Source organism: Cydia amplana, chromosome 8, assembly GCF_948474715.1.
Source record: "Cydia amplana chromosome 8, ilCydAmpl1.1, whole genome shotgun sequence".
NCBI lineage: Eukaryota > Metazoa > Arthropoda > Insecta > Lepidoptera > Tortricidae > Cydia > Cydia amplana.
In genome coordinates, this window is record NC_086076.1 from 3,010,566 (window position 1) to 3,031,183 (window position 20,618).

General features: G+C 36.8%; 2 protein-coding genes across 2 annotated transcripts in view; one reads left to right on the forward strand and one right to left on the reverse strand.

Annotated features, from left to right (window-relative positions):
• The window catches only part of LOC134649976 (very long chain fatty acid elongase 7), a 36,820-nt gene extending 18,629 nt beyond the window's left edge, over nt 1-18,191 (reverse strand). The window contains exon 1 of the mRNA XM_063504789.1: nt 18,041-18,191. The gene's annotated coding sequence lies outside the window, so the exon portion shown is untranslated. The remainder of the gene's footprint in view (nt 1-18,040) is intronic.
• The window catches only part of LOC134649972 (very long chain fatty acid elongase 7-like), a 144,437-nt gene that overhangs the window by 10,216 nt on the left and 113,603 nt on the right, over nt 1-20,618 (forward strand). The gene's annotated exons all lie outside the window — the stretch shown is intronic.

The following is a 20,618-nucleotide window of genomic DNA, read 5'->3' on the forward strand; positions in this document are numbered from 1 at the left end:
TCAGTAAAGATAAGATAAAGATAAAAGATAGTTCATTCAAGTAGGCATATTACAATGTGCTTTTTGAACGTCAAATAAAGCTATCTACATCGGCTCCAACCTCCTCACCTCTGCCTCGAGAAGATTTAACTCAATTGGAGGAGGGTATCCCAATATGGGACCTGCACCAAACTCGGCGGGACACATCTTTTCAAAACATTACATCTTATAATTACCATGCATTACGAGTAGGTAAATAAGAAAAATACAAATTAAATTACTATAGAATTCATGCAATTATACACTGTAGGTACATTTCTTTATAGAAATTTGATTTAAAAAAATTATGTTCATGAAATGAATGATCTAACTGTAATCGATTAGTGAGCCGTGCACGCTTAAGATCACTAAATTGGAAACAAATCTAAGATAAGCTAATACCATATGTGAGTCTGACGAAGATTAACTGGTTAAATATAATATTTAGGTACTTGTTCGAACGTAATACTTAAGTCAATATTGGCATCTACATACTTAAACCAAATGGAATATGTTATTAGGAAATAATTTGCTTAAAATATACGTATTGTAGTATTATTATTTATTCTGTGGTATTACTGAACTATGAGCTAATATCATATCGTATCGATCAAATTAATAACACATTTATTTAAAAGCGCAATATATGCCTGTAATATGCGAAGAGTTCCCTCTATTTCTCAGAATTATCTGGTTTATAAACAAGACAATAATTTAGACAACGGTTAAATAATATATCCAAATCGCTATACCGTGTCGTGTAATTTAGAGCTTCCTCCATTTTCAGATTCTAACCATTTAATAAAGAAGATTTTTTCGAATCGGTTCCGCCGTGTTCGATAAATCAGGAAACATAGGTACAGTCAGCTACTCGTAGCTGCAGAGATAGTTATCCTCCCTCCCCCTGCAAACAAACTCTTACGTAGAGGGGGGTCAGGTACTCTTGCAGCTGACTGTACCTCCTAAAAAGGTCCCAACAGAATCAGGATGGAGATGATTCTCAAGAACTCGAATTCTTTTCGAAGTCGATTAAATACCGTTAAAAGTTAACGATATACTAGCTGTACTTTAGAGGTAATTTAGTTTGTATGTCAACCTTTGTGACTGTTAACGGTAGGTTTTTATACTATAGGTATTGTAACAGACAATATGGTGGCTGATATGTCTATGTCAGCACATTCCTAAGAAGGCTTGTAAAAAGTTTGTTATTACTGTGATAGATTTAACCTTTCCTATTTTATTACCAATTTTCTATTTGTAGGCTTTTACTTTTTAGGTAGGTAGTTTTAGTTTAGTTTGTTTAGTTCTTAGTTTAATTATTTATGTTTAGTTTTATTTGTTTAAATCTGAATAAATATTTTTAATGATAAACATTAAAGTAGGTACCTACTTTTGTTATTTTTTTATGAGTATAGTCCGATTTACTGCAATAAAAAAATTACAACTGACAGCGCGTAGCGTATGATTAGAGAGTAGCTACTTATTTGTTTGCCTAAATATAATATTTTTGCTAATTTTGAAAATAACTCGTAAACTAATTGTTTTTGCCTTTCCCTAACAATTTTTCACTGAAATTGGGCATCAAAAATTATGGTAGAAGTGTGTCAAGTTATTCGGGCGCACGTTGTATTTTTCCATACATCTAGGTCAATGACACATCGTAGGGTAACCAATTATTGCAACCACTAAACGCAGGACTTAGGACCGCAACCGTTTTGCCAACCGCACTCGGCATAATGGCTACCGCATGAGCGAATATCGTTTTAGACTAAAAAACATAAACAGTTGAAATTGCATGTGGAATAAATAAATAAAAAAAGATTCAGGGTTTTAGAAGCAACTTCAGCCGAGAAATCGCAAAGATGTTAGGAAGTGTGAAAAAGAAGATATATTTTTTTTATTCAGGTAAGAGGTAATGGGTTGCCAAACTGATATCTAAACCCTTTAATATGCAATGTAGGACAGAGTGGGAGCCCAAAAATTCAAATGGGGGATTTGGCAGACCCCACGGCGATAGCGGGATGAACTACACTCCTTTTTTGATGGAGTGGCCAGACACAGCATTGGAAAGAGATCTGTGGAGAAATTAGGGGGAGGCCTTCGCTCAGCAGTGGGACACGTAAGGCTTCAAATAATAAAATAATAATTATGCTGCAGCGCAGTAAAAAAGCGGCCAAGTGCGAGTCGGACTCGCCCATGAAGGGTTCCGTATTTAGGGGATTTATGACGTATTAAAAAAAACTACTTACTAGATCTCGTTCAAACCAATTTTCGGTGGAAGTTTGCATAGTAATGTATAATGTACATCATATATTTTTTTAGTTTTATCATTCTCTTATTTTAGAAGTTACAGGGGGGGGGGCACACCATTTACCACTTTGGAAGTGTCTCTCGCACAAACTATTCAGTTTAGAAAAAAATTATATTAGAAACCTCAATATCATTTTTGAAGACCTATATAACCCATACCCCACACGTATGGGTTTGATGAAAAAAAAAACATTTTGAGTTTCAGTTCTAAGTATAGGGAACCACCAAAATTTATTGTTTTTTTTTTCTATTTTTGTGTGAAAATCTTAATGCGGTTCACAGAATACATCTACTTCCCAAGTTTCAACAGTATAGTTCTTATAGTTTCGGAGAAAAGTGGCTGTGACATACGGACGGACAGACAGACAGACAGACAGACAGACATGACGAATCTATAAGGGTTCCGTTTTTTGCCATTTGGCTACGGAACCCTAAAAAAGGGGGGGATCCCATCGCTGCCAGCACCGCCATTGGGATTTAATTTAGAAGTAAATTTTCTATTTCAACAGGCGAAATATTTACTGCCGAGACAATCTGCTCACTGTTACAATACGGTGGCGCAAGATGCGTGTCAGGATAAACCGTGAGAGGCAAGCTGAATACGGAGTGAAAAAAATTATTAAAACCTTCACAAATCTGAGCGTTATCATCTAAAGTTTGACCTTGGTATTCAAAGGATTTAGGATATGCAGAACCGCCCCGTCGAGCTTTTATAAAAGACCAGAGCTGCTTCGGATTACTTTCTATCCCATTTTGTACAGAGAGGAGATAACGCTTCCAGCACAATTCTTGCAGCTTTTCAACTCCGTCAGCGGTATTTTTGTCACGAAGCGATGCTTAACTATCTCGTGTTCAAAATGCCAAAAGAAAAGAAACGTTGGTATTAAAACATAAAGGCCTCACTTAACGGCATGATATGTGTATGATATGATTATATCATCGTAATAATCTAATAGTGCACACGTAACTTACTTTCGCTTTTCCCCATTATTACCAGCTGTCGAAAATGTCCATGAACGGGTAATATCCGTGGTTTCACTTGTTTCTGTTTGTAACATTTTAGTTTTTTTGTAACATGTCGTTATTAAATAACAACGAATGCCATATTGATATTTTCTTAACTTTTTAGTTGAATACTCCTCATCACAAAGTTATTTCTCAGTGCGGTTTTTAGCCAGATGCATTTTGAGTACCCAACTTTTAAGGTACAATTCCTGATTTTTGATTTTTAATTACAAAACATAAGCTCGATTAAAGCCGAGAATAAAAGTAACTCTCTTACGATTGACCTCAAACACTCACAAGATAATATTAATGTCCAGTAACAAACTTCCAGCCATATTAGAACTTTAAGATACGCCAAATATAAGATACAAAAAAAGGTCACTTTTGACACTGACATATCCGATCCATATCGTTTCTATATCTAATATTTGACGCATCTTAAAGTTCGAATATGGCTGTTCGTTAATTTATTATTAGATCAGTTTCCGTCTTACTCAAGTATCCTGTTTTTGTGAAAGTGCAGTATAGAGGCGCTGACGCATAACGTGTCACAGAATGACAGATACATTACACAGCCTTTAATTTATATTTTATACCTTTCTTAGAAATACTTAACCCTTCTTTGCATGTTTTTTTCTTTTTGCCCAAAATAAATATATGTGTCAAGTAATTGTTTGTGACTCTGAGAATTTTTTTAATAAATTATAACATCGAATTTTACTGCGAAATCAGTGTTAGAAGTTGCATAGGCTAAATAATATTTATGTAAATATAAATGAAAATGGATTAGTGTTGAAAGTTGACAGTCTTAAATATCAATCACCTCCAAAAGTACCTTTACAGTACACAATAATATGGTGCTAATTTACCGCCCTAATGTGGTAATTAGCACAATACGTGCCTATGTCGAAAATTTAACGGGCCATATGTACTGTAAAACGTGTGTTCTACACGTACGAAAAGGTAATTCGCAGTTGTATGGTAATTAATGTATGTACTATTAATTCGTGGGACTCCATCGCCATGCAAAGAAGGGTTAAGTCAATTGAGGCTTGTGTAAAGCGTTTATGAATAACGTAATTAATTTGTCAATAATCACTTTGAATACGTGCGCTCGCGCAGCGCGGCCAAAGTCCGATTGTACGCAGTGGTCAGATCATTCTACTGTTATTTAAAGTTGACAACATTCTAAACATTATTGGCAGTTAAAGTTAAAGAGGCGATTTGCGCCGTTTTGTCACAAAATTTAAATGTTTCCATAGTTTTTCTTCGAAAGTAAAGAAGGTTAAGTAAAAAACCCTGACTTCTGACATTGACTGGTCATTTTGAACTAATCAAAATTACATAAAATAATAATTCAGTTCATTCTGTTGTAAATAGCGACAGTAATATTTAAAAATTTCAACGGTACCACCTGTGTCTTACGTCGTAATCCTGCCGAAAACCTTGCACGTTTGTGCAAACTTTTATATGGACTGACGTTTATCTGACATGGCATACATTTGACGTGCCCCTCCCCCGCAAAAATCGGCAGACTGTTTTGTACAGAAAGTGACAGACAAGGTGTCTCCAGTTACTAAATGCTCTTAAGGTCGTAATTTTATCGATATCGACTTATCCTCCTCAGATCCAGAAGCATTTGTTTTGTTTTTGAATTTGGAACCCTTAGTTTAAAATATTTTAGTACTCAATGAAAGTTTAAAATATTTTATGGAATATGTACAAAAAATTGTACGCAGGGTCTTAGGAGGTTATAGTAAGTTTCATTTGTTCCCGCACTTTGTAAACATCAATCTCGAACAGCAAACCGTAGTATGTATTTATATAATCTGTACAAGAGTACTTATTTCAGTGTTACGTACAATAAATATCATTCGGACCAATCACAGATTTCGCGTGTCGTAGTGTCATTTACTCGCTAATTGCTGATTTGATCATCACGTTGCGCAGCGCCGACACTACGTAACGCTGCACGTCAGTAAATTGTAGCCTTGAATCCAGTAACAACTATATGTAAATGGAGGTCTAATTATACTGGTGTGTACGATTGGAATAACTTAGGGCTGTAATTATGTAAAGGTAGCATTATGCAAGGTTAGAAGATGGTAGTGAAATCTTAGTTTTTATTGTTCGTGTTTTTAAAACAATGGTTATAAGGTCGAAATGAAGTAGGTATATAAGTGATAGCGTCAGTTAGATCGAGTGTGAACGATTGGAATTATTAGGGCTGTAATTATGCAAAGGTAGCATTATGCAAGGTTAGAAGATGGTAGTGAAATCTTAGTCTTTGTTGTTCGTGTTTTTAAAACAATGGTTATAAGGTCGAAATTAAGTAGATATATAGGTAAGCCAGTTACAACTATATGTAAATGGAGGTCTAATTATACTGGTGTGAACGATTGGAATTATTAGGGATGTAATCATTGACTACTTCACTAGGAATCCTCTAGACGGAGTTTAGAGCAATTATTTCATGAAACCGATGCTGCCAAAAATACTGGGGTGCGGGGGCCGAGGTGAGCGAATCCCGTGCCGTGATTGGTCCGTTCAAAGACACGGACCAATCACGGCACGGGATTCTGACACTTGACTCGAAGATGGAGAAAAACTACCGTAGGTATATTTGTGGCAGAGGGGGTAGCGTTACTATGCTCAGTCTAGAGGATGTCTTGTCTGTGGATGTAATTATATGTAAGATTAGAAGATGGTAGTGAAATTAGCCAGCCTGGTGCATGCATGTTTATTAGAATTCTGAGCCACGGAATGTATAATATATTATGAGTTTTATAGTTCTAGTAGGTATCTATTAAAAATGCTTAATTTGGGTCGTATTTCTTCCGTAATTTCACAGGTTTACCGTTGTAGAACTCGAATTTGATTTCATTATACAGCATGGGCCCTAATAACTCGACACGCCTGTTTCTAACTGTATTTTTGGTTAATGTGCATAATGCGATGCAGTTAACCGAATTTTTATGTAAAACATTCAAAATGGACGTCTTGCAACATAGTCAATTAAAAATGATTTAAGATAATTTTAAAGTTTTAGTTAAAGATTAATTAATTCTGGAAGTTTACATTTTAAGAAAAAGTTGTGCCTCGAATTTAACCACCGAGAAACATGCTGCTGTCACTATACGACTATGTGACATAGAGACAAGTGTATGGCCTTCACATTGAGGCCTGTTTACACATTGATTAGTGTCACTTGCTACTTTCGTTTAGTGGTATGTAAATGTTTTATACTTGCAATAAGCACTAATAAATGTGTAAAGTGTAAAGAGGCCCAATGTGATGGCCATCAGCCACACTTACCCGTAGGCCAAACTTTGGTACTCAATAAATTAATTTCTAAGCTTTTTGACTACCTATCATTGGCCTTAGCGTCTATTGCAGACGATTTGTGGTGTAAAGGGACCCACTGATTACCAGTCCGCCGGACGATATTGGCCTGTCAGTTGTTCGGAGCTGTCAACTTTTAGTTCTAACTGACAGGCCGATATCGTCCGGCGGACTGTTAATCAGTGGGACCTTTTAGACATTACACCGCCTGGGACGGAATTAAGGAAACGCAGGGATGCCCAGCACCTGCATTACCCTCTCGGCTTCACTGTCTTATCCCACAGGAAAGGCGAGCCAATACGTGTGGAGACAGGCCAGCTGCAGGAATCTGCCGCTTATTTCAGGTTGTATCCTACACGAAAACTCCATTCCGGGTTTTATTTTGGAGTATCCTTCTCCTAGAGGATTGTAAACCAATGCTAAGAGGACCATCTCCCCTGTGACAGAATCGTTTTTGCTTCGGTTGTGTGACTACCTATACATAGGTACAATTTAACAATTCCGTACCTGAGAGGCATAACACTGTAAGTGCCATTTTAGTAATTTTACAGGAGAAGCGATTTTGTGTCATCAAGATTTGTGTTACAAAAGGATTTTCGAACAACATAAAATGACACACAAGAGGTTTGTGTCACAGTTTTTTTTAATTAATCAACAGTAAATATACTTGACATTAATATGTGTTACTTTCGAGTTATGATTTTGTACTTAGAAGATATATTTTTCAATAAAACTAAAAAAACTACCCCACATACAGTATTCTGCTTCGAAGCTTATTTCAAATTCGAGGAGTTACAGTAATATTAAAGATCCTTAACATGATTGAAAATACTGTAATATCATTTTTATAACAATAACAAGTCCGTTTGCAAATGACCATTGTAATCAACTTTATATGGAAATTTCAATTTTAGTCAGGACATACAGTAAAATGCCTTACAATATGCCTAGCATTATAGTGTATGTGCACTCAGAACCGTAAATTCTCTGGACATACCTTAAAATGAACCTAGTAGCATTTTACTGTATTTCACTTACCTACATCAAAATGTTTCCCAGAGGGTTATATACTTACAGTAAAATGCATTTGAAAAATTTGGAATTGGTTGTATTATCGATAAATATAGTTTTATGGATCGATGGAGCATCAGAAATTATGTACGATACTGTAAAAAACCGAAAATCACAAAAAATGGACTTACAGTGTTATGCCTCTCAGGTACGGAATTTAGAAATACATATACCTACTCGGGTTATGTTTACAGTGAGGCCGCTTGAAGGCAATGATTGGCAGTTTTAAAAATGCACTTATTTGAACTTTGACTGCATTATTCTACAAATAAGCATCAATTACCTACTAATGCAAAATGCACCGTATAAAGTGCATAACTTATTGTGTTAGCGGTTAATTTTGCTATTGTATGTGTTTTATTATTATTACTAATTGATGAGTTGTCAGAAGTCGAAAATTGGAACAAGTATTTGATTTGTTGCAGTTTCATTGAAATTAAGTTGTGATTTCAAGTGTAAATGGCTAATATTTACAAACAACAAATTAGGAATTGTACCTAAATGGAGGACGGTTGATTTTGGTTTTGCTGACAAACCATGGTGTATGAGTGCATGTCTAACAGATGTATTCGCATTTTAATAAGATGATGTGAATCAGATCTGGATAATTAGTAACTTTTATTCCATACACTTACCTATAAAACTTAAAAACTAAATCTAAATCTAAAAATAAATAAAACTAATCTTAAAATAGTTTTAGTTATTTAACTAAAAACTATTCCCCTGCGGCATGGTGCCGTATATGCTGGCAGCATTTCCTCGCTGTATCGCTATACTACTTATTCTTTGTGCGAGGAAGGGTCGACGCCAAAAGGATTAGTTATTGATCTGATCTGTCAGTGTCAATTGACATTAGTGTCCGACCGAAACATGTTTTTTTGCCGAAACCGAAACCGAAACCGAATGTTCGGCTTTGGCTCTAGTTTCGGCCGAAACCGAAACCGAAACTTTTGTAGACTTGTTAAAATCGTTGAAAAAATGTCATAAAACCGCTTTTACACACATATTATGGGGCTGTCAACACCCAATGTCCTTGAAATTGATGTTACTTAAGCAGTTTTTTATGAAAATTACTAGAGTTAGACCAAGATAATTCTGCAACGATTTTGATAAGTTGATAACACACGCAGTGCAAGTGTTATTTTAAACGTCAAAACTTCTATGAAATTATGACGTATAAATAACATTTGCACTAGTTGCACTGCGTATGCTATCAAAATCATTGCAGAATTTTCTTGGTCTAACTCTATTCATTCACCAGTCAAGCTAACATGTAGACACAGGGTCAACCAAAAACGCGAGCGCAGCGAGCGTGAAATTTTTTGTTAACAATATCGCAAGGCCGGGTACCGATCTTCACCTGGGCCGGGTACCGATCTTCACCTGGGCCAAAAAGTCCGAAGTGCCCCATTGAGGCGAACTTTCATGCGAAGTCAAAGCCGTGCTTAAGGCTTCAGGATAAGTAGTTGAGCACAGACTCCAACCAATGTCCATTGTATTCAAAAGCGAGACCGCAGGCCGAGCATGGCGCAGCGAGGCCAAAGGCTAAGCTGAAGTAGAGGACATGTGGAACACAAACCAATGGTAAATTGAGGTAAAAAGTGAGGCTAGTTATCTTATTATTATCTTGCCCAGGGCCCAGTAACATGCGACAGTGCTATCTCATTCACTTATAGGTATTGACAGCCTCTTAAGACTGCGTCAACCGTCCAGTGGCGCCCTCATTAGTGGAATTGTGTTTTATAATAAACCAATTAATGTCTGTACCTAATATACATGAATCAGTATATGTAGGTATTAATATTGTTGTCCTACTTATTCCCCAACTTTTGGTCTTTGTCCGAAGTACCATTTCGTAAGTTTCGTTTTATAATAAACCAATTAATGTCTGTACCTAATATACATGAATCAGTATATGTAGGTATTAATATTGTTGTCCTACTTATTCCCCAACTTTTGGTCTTTGTCCGAAGTACCATTTCGTAAGTTTCGGCCCGGCCGAAAGGTTCGGCCGTTTTTTGGTCGAAACCGAAACTACAGCCGAAACATGATTTTTTGGCCGAAACTGGCCGAAACCGAAACCGAAACCGAACCTTCGGTCGGACACTAATTGACATTTACTCAACCAAAAACGTCACTTTTGACAATGACCGATCCCATCCATATCTAATCCAGATCGAATCCATCCTATTAATCCTATAATTAAAATTAGATTACGCCTGTAAGCTATGCAGTTCATATACCTTAATGCAGTAATACATAGACCAGTCATTATCCATCGTTAACTAGAGATTAGATTGGATTACGTCAAAACGTGGGTTTCCCGTAATACTACCTCGTTTTCTAAGTGTACCTATACCTACTTCCGTTCGAAACCACGTACCTCATACTATCTACATGTATGATGTATCATTCTATTTGACTTTATCTTATCTTATACCTTTAAACAAGCAATTCTTGCATATTTATTTATTTATATGTATATATATTTCGGGGATCTCAGAAACGGCTCTAAGGGCCCGGCCACATGTCAGCGGTGCGGCGCCGCCGCCGCCGCGCGGCGCGGCACCGCAGAAATCTGCGGCACCGCAAACCGCTCTGCGGCGACGCCCGCCGCAACGCAAAATTTTGCGGTGCCGCGCTGCGGCGCCGCAAAGCGGTGCGCGGCGCCGCGCGCGGTGCCGCAAAGCGGCGAGTTTCGCCGCGCGCGGTGCCGCCAAGCGGCGTGCGGCGCCGCGTGCGATGCCACGCTGCATAGTAAAGAATAAAATTCGACTACCAGTTGTTTAATCAGACATGGATCCCTTCACACGTGTTCTGCTCTTGCTGTTGTTATAGCGATAGCGGTTCGCCAAAAAACGCTGCAAATGGTGGTAAAGGTATGAAAATCGGTACGATTGATCTTTACGACATTTGAAACAATTTGACCCGAAGCACCAACAAATAATCTCTCCAGATACAATACCGTTAAAAATTTTTTGTTAAATATACCTCAAATTATACCTAATATCCTCATATCTATATCTATTTATTATTTATATTCATTGTATTTGTTTAGTTGTGTAAAAGTAGGTACCTACTTAGTTTTGTAATTATAACATGATATTGCACCGCCTACAAGTTATCTGATTTGCCCGAAGGTTGACTGGTAGAGAATGCATTTTAGCATTAAGTCCGCCTTTTGTACGTTTGTATTTTCATTTGTGCAATAAAGATTAAATAAATAAATAAATATATATAATTCTAATAAAGCAATTTTGAAAATATTTACATTTAGTATATTTGTTTTAATTTTTTCTACTCCCGTACCTTTATTTGTCATTTAAAAGGTCGTACACACACACATTTAAACCCCTATGTTATAGTTGTCAAGACAAGTCTTTAGTCTATTCCCCAAAAAAGTATTTGTGCATACACGCAGTATCTTTTTGGTACGTTTACGATACTTCGTGTAATCACCACTTAAAAAATATTGTATGAAATACATTGTTGCCAACCTAATTTTAATTGTCATCTCTGACAGATGAGTACTAAGTGCATTGCTGCCAATTTACAAAATATTCATTAGGTTCTATAGTAGAAACAATAAAATTCCTTCAGAAGTCAGAAACGCGCATGTGACACCCGTAATATAGCAAGATCCATAGACTACGAATACCGCTTAGCGTTGCTTGTTAGTCTCCATAGGCTACTGTGGCCAAAATAGAGAAAAAAAAACTATCCAAAATTGTAATTTAACTAAGAGCAAGTACCAGGGCCTCATGAGTTACTAGAAGGTGTCGCTGACCATACGGCCATGGGGCGCGGGGCGCGGTGGCTGGGTCGCGTATCTTAGCTGTATACTTTTGGTTTGTTTACCTACATATATGTCCTATATGATTCCACTTGTTTAAAGTATTATTTTTGTTGAATGAAAAATATTTGTTAAATTTACAATTTTTTTTCAAAGTAAGTGCTTGGTCGTAGAAAAAGATTTGTATGCAACGTTGTTTAACGGAGTCAAAAATACTCGTGGCGTCTTTATTAACAATTTTCGGCTTCGCCTCAAATTGTTACTCACGCCACTCGCCTTTTTTGACCCCTCTTAAACAACGGTTGCATAAAATACTATTTCAATTTTACAAAGTGTAATAATACCCCTGCCGAATTACTCATAATGTCATTCGGGTAAAATAAGAGTATTGAAACTTGATATATAATTCCGAGATATAAGCGACTTTCTGGAAAAACTATGCTTTCTATTTAAATATTTAATTGAGAGATTCATAGATCACACTTTGTAAAATTGAAAAATTAAAAAAAAAATACTTCATGTAATTATTTTCAAAATTGCTTTCTTAGGGTTAGATATGAGGATATTAGGTATAATTTGAGGTATATTTTACAAAAAAATATTGAACGGTATTGTATCTGGAGAAGACCAAACTTGGTATGTTTTGAAAATTATTTTTATTATAATTTAAAAAAAATGACTGAAATGTAATGATATGATATTTTTGGAATCGGCTCAGAAAGCCCTTTCGTTTAATACCACACACGATGGGTTTCAAAACAGTTTTCTTTAAATTCCGTACAAAAAAAAGATAACTCATCTCGTTTTTTTTTTATTTAATGGTGCTTCGGGTCAAATTGTTTCAAATGTCCTAAATATCAATCGTACCGATTTTCATACCTTTAACATCATTTGCAACATTTTACTGAATTTCTCGGTGTACTGCCAGCGCTATTAAGAAGGCGCAGAAATAAAAAAAACAATTGGAAAGAAAATTTTGGGTGAACCCATATCTTCGTATAATGAATGAAGATGCAAATCATTTCAAAAGAAAATACCGGCGCGGCACCGCAGAAATCTGCGGCGCCGCACGCCGCTCGGCGGCACCGCGCGCGGCGAAACTCACCGCTTTGCGGCACCGCGCGCGGCGCCGCGCACCGCTTTGCGGCGCCGCAGCGCGGCACCGCAAAATTTTGCGTTGCGGCGGGCGTCGCCGCAGAGCGGTTTGCGGTGCCGCAGATTTCTGCGGTGCCGCGCCGCGCGGCGGCGGCGGCGCCGCACCGCTGACATGTGGCCGGGCCCTAACGATTTCGATGAAATTTGGTATACGGGGCATTTCGAGGCCGAAAAATCGATATAGCTAGGTCTTATCTCTAGGAACACGCGCATTTTTGAGTTTTTATATGTTTTCCGAGCAAAGCTCGGTCTCCCAGATATTAGATGATTGTGGGAGATATTTTTCCTTAATATAAATAAGATTCTCGCAGCAAGCAGAAATTAAATATTAATATCTGGGATACCGAGCTTTGCTCGGAAAACAAATAACGACTAAGAAATGCGCGTTTTCCCAGAGATAAGTCCTAGCTAGCTCGATTTTAGCAAATTTCATCTAAATTGTTAGAGCCCTGTCTGAGATCTCCGAAATATATAAATATACAAGAATTGCTCGTTTAAAGGTATGAATATCTGGGAGACCGAGTTTTGCTTGGAAAACATTTAAAAACTCAAAAATGAGCGTTTTCCCAGAGATAAGACCTAGTAAGATCGATTTTTCGCCCGTCCCCGTAAACCCCCATATAGCAAATTTCATCGTTATCGTTACAGCCGTTTCCCAGATCCCCGAAATATATATATACATATATATATAAATAGATAATAAATAAATAAAAATTGCTCGTTTAAAGGTATTAGATTATATGATTATGTCCAGCCTGTGACTCTGTCTATGTACCGTGTGCACTGGTACCATCATCCCTACTAATATTCAGGATTCAGTTAGATCAATAGATCTCGGAAAAGAATTTATTTATTGAGGAAAACGATTATAATACATTATAATATGCAATTACTTCCGTTGTTCTGATGCATCCACATTATGTTGAAGGCAAGAATGATATTTCCGTAAATAATGTTATATACATATGCATAATATTTGTTACAAGTTCTACACCTGATGTTATGGAAGAGCGGGGTCTTCACTGGTATTTTATACTTACAAACTTACTAGAAGACTCCAACCTTTACAACTGTACCCTATCATCATCTCATCATCTTCCTCGCGTTGTCCCGGCATTTTGCCACGGCTCATGGGAGCCTGGGGTCCGCTTGGCAACTAATCCCAGTAATTGGCGTGGGCACTAGTTTTACGAAAGCGACTGCCATCTGACCTTCCAACCCAGAGGGTAAACTAGGCCCGTATCGGGATTAGTCCGGTTTCCTCACGATGTTATCCTTCACCGAAAAGCGACTGGTAAATATCAAATGATATTTCGTACATAAGTTCCGAAAAACTCATTGGTACGAGCCGGGGTTCGAACCCGCGACCTCCGGATTGCAAGTCGCACGCTCTTACCGCTAGGCCACCAGCGCTTCTTACAACTGTTAACATCCCTATCAACTGTACCCTATATTGTTAACAAATAAACATTTGCACAACTTTGGGAACAAATCAAATTATTAAACTTTGAATAAAATTAAAAACTTATTGTCTTGGGTGAATTTTTCCATTTTTAAATTTAATCTAAGCTTATATATAGCATCGTTCGCAGACGTTTCTGCTTGTTAAAAATTAAAACAAATCAAATTATTTTATTAAATATTTTGATGTGTGTTTTTAAGTAGTCGCATTACTATAATAATACATTATATCCGGCCTTCACCACTGGAGGGCTTCGTCACTTTTTCTTATGCGGCATCTATTTCAGTATATAAATAAACATTTTTCATTAGTAAAACACAAAAGTGATCGATTTATGACTTGGGTAGTTATGTAGTTCAACGAGGAAAATAAATAAATTATTGTGGCATAAATTTATTTATATGGTAACTAGTTTCGAAGGTACGATTATCGTATCATCATACGATTATCGTATCATCATACGATAATCGTATGTGACTATATCTTACTGTTTGGCGTTTGTAGAATGTCGATTGTCATCTTGTCTAGGTCCTCAGCGGCGGTAGCACGGTCGAATTTTTATCGCTTGTCACCCCTGTCACGTTCTAACAAGTATGTAAGTGCGAAAGTGACGGGCATAGTGACTGGCGATAAAAATGGAACCATGCTGGGCCCGCAAATGCGTTATAATTATCTTTCGCGTGGCAAACACCGTTTATCAGCATTATAAATTGACAACACAATTTGTTCTCGACTCTTCACTCGGCAGTAAAGTCACAATCTTGACTCAAATCGGGCCATAGGGGTAACGTGGGTAACATTGAACACCGTCGCGCCCGAGCGAGCTCTTTCATCAGGGAAGTGCAACGCACGGCCTCGCTAGTTTCACGGATACAGTTACGACAGACTGCGTTACTTGTTTTATATGTGTTGCCCAATGCGAGCAAAGGGCTAGTAGGTAAACTAGGTAAGGCTATAACAAATAACCGGTCAAGTGCGAGTCGGACTCGCTCACGAAGGGTTCCGTACTATCGCGCAAAAAACGGCATAAAAATCACGTTTGTTGTATGGGAGCCCCACTTATATTTATTATATTCTGTTTTTAGTATAGGTATGTTGTTATAGCGGCAACAGAAATACATCATCTGTGAAAATTTCAACTGCCTAGCTATCACGGTTCATGAGATACAGCCTGGTGATGGACAGACGGACAGACAAACAGCCACAGACAGACGGACAGAGGAGTCTTAGTGATAGGGTCCCGTTTTTACCCTTCGGGTACGGAGCCCTAAACATGCAGTCTTATTTAAATAAACGACTTTTATAATCAAGTGATTATTCTAATAAAAATAACGGCTTTTTTGTACGGAAACATTTATAACCTGTGACATTCTAGTCCAATCACAAATTTCTCTCTCAACTCGCCCAAAAACCTGTCCGAGTAGTCAACGAATTTGATCTCTGTGCTACTTAGTAACACATTAACCTTATTATGCAGGCCCTTACCTACGCCTATCATAAACATGTCGTTTTTATTGAATTCCGTTAACTTCGGCGTATGCCTAAGTAGGTACCTACATTTAAGGAATCTAAGTCACGTAAGATATTTTTTGTAAATTTGATTATCTTTCATACAAAAGTTGTTGTAACTCAGGCATGTATTAAACTGTTGTTTAATGTATTAAACTCAACCAAACAATTGAAACCTTTGACATATAAATGTCATTTCGAGAATCGATAGTCCTTGATAGTCCTTGTGTTTATTTACTAGCAAAAATGTATTGAACTCGTAAACTAAACACTTATCAATAAATGTAAACAGGCCCTAAGGCAAAACACAAGCGCGTATTGGCCTATTCAGATAAATAGTTATTTGTACACGAGATCAAAGTTATTTACATCTCGTGCGCTTTTGAGTCCCTTACTACGCTCAAGACTCTAAATTAGATTCACTCGCTACGCTCGTGAATCTAGTATAGAATCTTTCGCTTGCACGGGACTCAAAATAAGCACTCGAAGAAATATCAAACTTTGATCTCTTGTTGTTCACAAAACTTTTCACCTCAGCAGTGAGAACATATTAGAGAACCCGAAAAATGTATTCCTTCTTCATCACTTACCTCTATTCACTCATGTTTTCTTAAGGTATACCAACAATTAAATTTTCACCTCACCAGCTCGAACAAGGGTACTTTGCTACTTAAAAACAGTGAGCAAAATCGCATTTTGCTCATTTTGTCTCTCTCAGTGAGCAAAATGCGATTTTGCTCACTGTTTTTAAGTAGCAAAGTACCCTTGTTCGAGCTGCTGAGGTGAAAAATAAATTATGAATTATCTTTAAAATGGAATTAATTAGAATACTGGTGTCTTTAAGTTAAGAAATTAACTTAAGGGGTTGTCAACATCCAAAGCCCTTGAAATTGATGTTACTTAAGCAGTTTTTAAAGAAAAACTATTTATTTTAGTAAAGCAAAAAACATATATGTACCTATGTTAATATTCATTATTTTTCAGATACAGCCTCCCAACCCATCAACGTGCACACTAGTGCCGCTGCTAAATAATCGTGATTATTTAAATTTAACGATTATTACCGAGCTCGGTGTATATTGCCATGGTCACAGTGACAAGGTACCAAAATAACAAAATCAAATTCCTGAGAGCTGCAAAATTTTATAGACACATTATGAATGAATTCATTCGAAAAGCGGCCATGCACTTTTTCTGCTAGGTGTAGATACCTATCCCCGATAAACATTACCGCGTTTTGCGAGGTAGAAAAGTATTTCTTATGATTATAAGCGGTCGAAATAGTTAAAAGCAACTTTCCCGCCAGTGTGTTAAAAATAGTAGTTTGTATTTCAAGGGATCAAAATGATATATTTCCGTCAAGGGCGTACATTGAATCCTGAATGAAGCGATGGATTCTACAATAGAATCCTGAGCGTAATGAGGGATTCAAGTTTTAACGCCCAAGACGAAATGATGTTGATACCGTGTGACACATACTGCTTTTCACATCAACTATGAGGAAAATAAAAAAATCTTAGTGTTGACACAATCTGATGCTTAAACAGATTATTTAAGCTGAAAAAATATGTGCAAAAAAATGTAAAAATAGTGTGCTAGAACAGAAAAGTGTTACTTTGATCACTCCTAGCAGGGAGGAAAAGTGTCACTTTGATCCCTCCTAGCAGGGAAGAAAAAGCTCTTTTCCGAATAGGTGGTGTGAAAAATCAATTTGATAGCTAATAAATATTACTCTGTTTCGTAAAAGCCATACTTTATTGTGCTTACCTGCAATAATTTAGGACTAAGTAGGTATATAAACAATGTTTTTAAGTAGGTACTGACACTTGACATCCTAGGATACTTTCCTAGGCCACCCACATAAATACCTACCAGGATCACCTTAGGATAGGATTTTTGCAGACTTTTTAAGATTTTAAAAGCAGATTTGATTTTTATTTGAAATTATGATAATCAAAACTTAAATGAAGATTAAACGCACCAATAAGTTAAGATTGATGCCAATATATTATATACCCTATAGGTATTTCATATTTATACTTAATAGGTATTATTGTTTTTTTATATTTTTACCTTACAATATATTTATACCTTTGAGAAATCACGTTATCGTGTTATAAATAGTTAGGTAGAAATAAAGTACCTAGGCACCTATAGGATTCCTATAGATCGTCAAGCAAATCTTGTCAGTAGAAAAAGCCGCGAAATTCAAATTTTCTATGGGACGATATCTTTTCGCGCCTACATTTTTCAAATTTGCCGTCTTTTTCTACTGACAAGATCTGCTTGACCCAGTATAATAATAATAAATGATCATAAAAAATAATACAAATAATTACAATAAAAATACCTTCACCCTCAATTTTAAGACCAACCTTTGCCTCCTTCTCGAAAACAAACACTTCGAAGCACTGAAAACAAAACACTCGCGGCTCGAACTCGAAGTTTCGAATTTCGAATACAAAGTTTAATTTTGAATTTCGAATGACGCCCGGCCCTCTCGGCCGACGGAGAGCGACTGTTTTCTTACGTGCCAAGATGGAAAGCGTGCTTGTAACTTTTGTTAGGGCTCATTTAGACGGTGCGAGAACTCGCATGCGAACTCATTACATTCCGTCATTTGATCGGTCGGCTGAATTGATGTAACCTCAATGGTCCGCAATGTAACTAAAACCGTATACGAGTTCGTGCGCCGTCTAAATCAGACTTAAGGCTGGCGCACGCTGGGCGTTGAGAACGCGCATTTGGCCCTTCGAAATTTTACTAGTCTCTGACCACGCTAACTTTGCACAAACTTGGCAGTAAGAATGCATAGTTATGAATGAGCTCCATACTTAATTACTTCTACATACTTGGCATGATGATTTTGTGGATAGATAGAGTTCCTTATTCTGTACAGCATACAATTTCACTGTATGTCCTACAAAATCTTCCACCGAGTTACGGAAACCGTATGGATTTTTCCGTAACTCAATGGGATTTTTCATATATATTTTTTTTGTCGCCAAGTGGGATTTTGTGTTTATTAAGACCAGAATAAGGATATTATTCCTCAGAACCATCTCAGAATTAAGAATAGTGCTTTTTTATCCAAATATGCTACTCGGATTTTTCAAGGACATTTATTCTTTCAAGACAAACAATAGGTAAGTACTTACAGCATTTTCACTGAAAAATTTGCTGTGACAGCTGCTTCATCTAATTAAAAAAGTTTAAATTGTACTTAGATGGCAGCTTACGCGATACACAATTAAAATAAAGTTAAATCACACTAATTTTCAAACCACGCTGGTAATTTTTATCTCGAAAGTGTTTAAAAAGTTAAATTTAGACCAACCCTACACTATCGTCTCCCGAGCGTCGGCCTCTAGACAGCCTCTATGGTTGCCGCCATATTCCATAGCGCGGACTAGACGCCGACGCTCAAAAGACGCTAGTGTGGAGTGGCCCTTGCGCAAAATTTACAAAGACAATATTATAATTTTATAAGATAGGTCCCAGTAACTGACATGATGAAGTTTATTAAAAGCATCCAGGAAACAGCAGATAAGGAAGGTAAGCCTATTACTCATAATATAATAAATATAGTTGGTGAAACCAAATTTGTCAGTAAATAAGAACAAAATAAACTATACTCATCTTTTCTTTTGGGTGATTTTGACTTCCAACGTAATACTCTTATACCCTTAAACGAGCAATTAGTCATTACGTTGGACGTCAAAATGACATATAATTGATATAATGCTACCGGTGTCCGATCATTAATAATTGCGTAGTACCACAGAACATATTAAAGACTAAAGAGGTATTACTTACAGCGCCATCTATTTTGGATGTGGCACGTTTTATTTAGACTTTCCCTCTCTATTACAATCAATTCTCTTTGGATATAACAGGCCTATAATCCCAGGTTTTTGATAGGCTTGCGTGGGAACACAGATCCAACACGTAGAGGCCCCTTGGAGAGCTTTTATGTCATGTAGAATGCCTACTGGAACCCGTAATTGCAAACTTGGCATATTTCAATAACTAAAACATCGATACCTAAACCTGTTATCGGTAAATTTTAACTTTAGATTAATAAGTAGAAAAGCATTTAATATATTGTTACTTACCAAGTAGTTACCGCTTAACCCCGGGTTAGTGGGATGTTGCAAGTGGGCTTAAGTTAAGAACTTTTGGAATTGTTAGGTAAGTTAGTAGTTCAAAATGTTTAAATACCTAAAGATTTCTTTCCTATTAATACCTCCTGGATACCTCAAATATTTTCTTTGGTTTTAACTGAATTTGGAACCTTGTGTTAATAATATAAGCTGATATATGATATAATATATGTATTTACTTAAAAAATACAAAATATAGAACAAGTCTAGGTACATTATTTTCTGTGTAGATAGGTACTAATGTTTGTGAAGAGGTATGTTAAAGGCTTACCCCCTTATTCAAAAACGCGTTACAAACCTCAATTAGCCAATAATCGTTTGTCCTTATCTGTCATTTTGATTTACGTATTTGTTGGAATGGGATAAAACATAATTTAACTAAATCAGGCCTGTAAAGTTTTATGAAAAAGGGGGTTAATAATAATAATAATAACAGATAATAATAATTCGACGATCATTGTCCCGATAGTCGTTTCAGTGAACGGTCTAATAGCGAAGAGTCTTTACCAACATCTTGAGAGACTCTCGCTAGGTGGTTGGATCAAGGGTCAGATGCAGAAGGCGGTGATCTTGGACACGGCGCGGATAGTCCGCCGGTTCCTCTCTCTGCAGCCCTGACCACCGGCAGCTTGGGCCTTGCCCCGCTGCTGGCGGCACCCTAGGTTAGGTTTTTTATAATATGTTTATAAGTATTTTGTATTGTTTTTGTAAGTGTTTTTGTATTTTATTTTTATATCCATATTATAAATTAACCTAACTTAAGATGATAAATAAATAAAGAGAATAATAA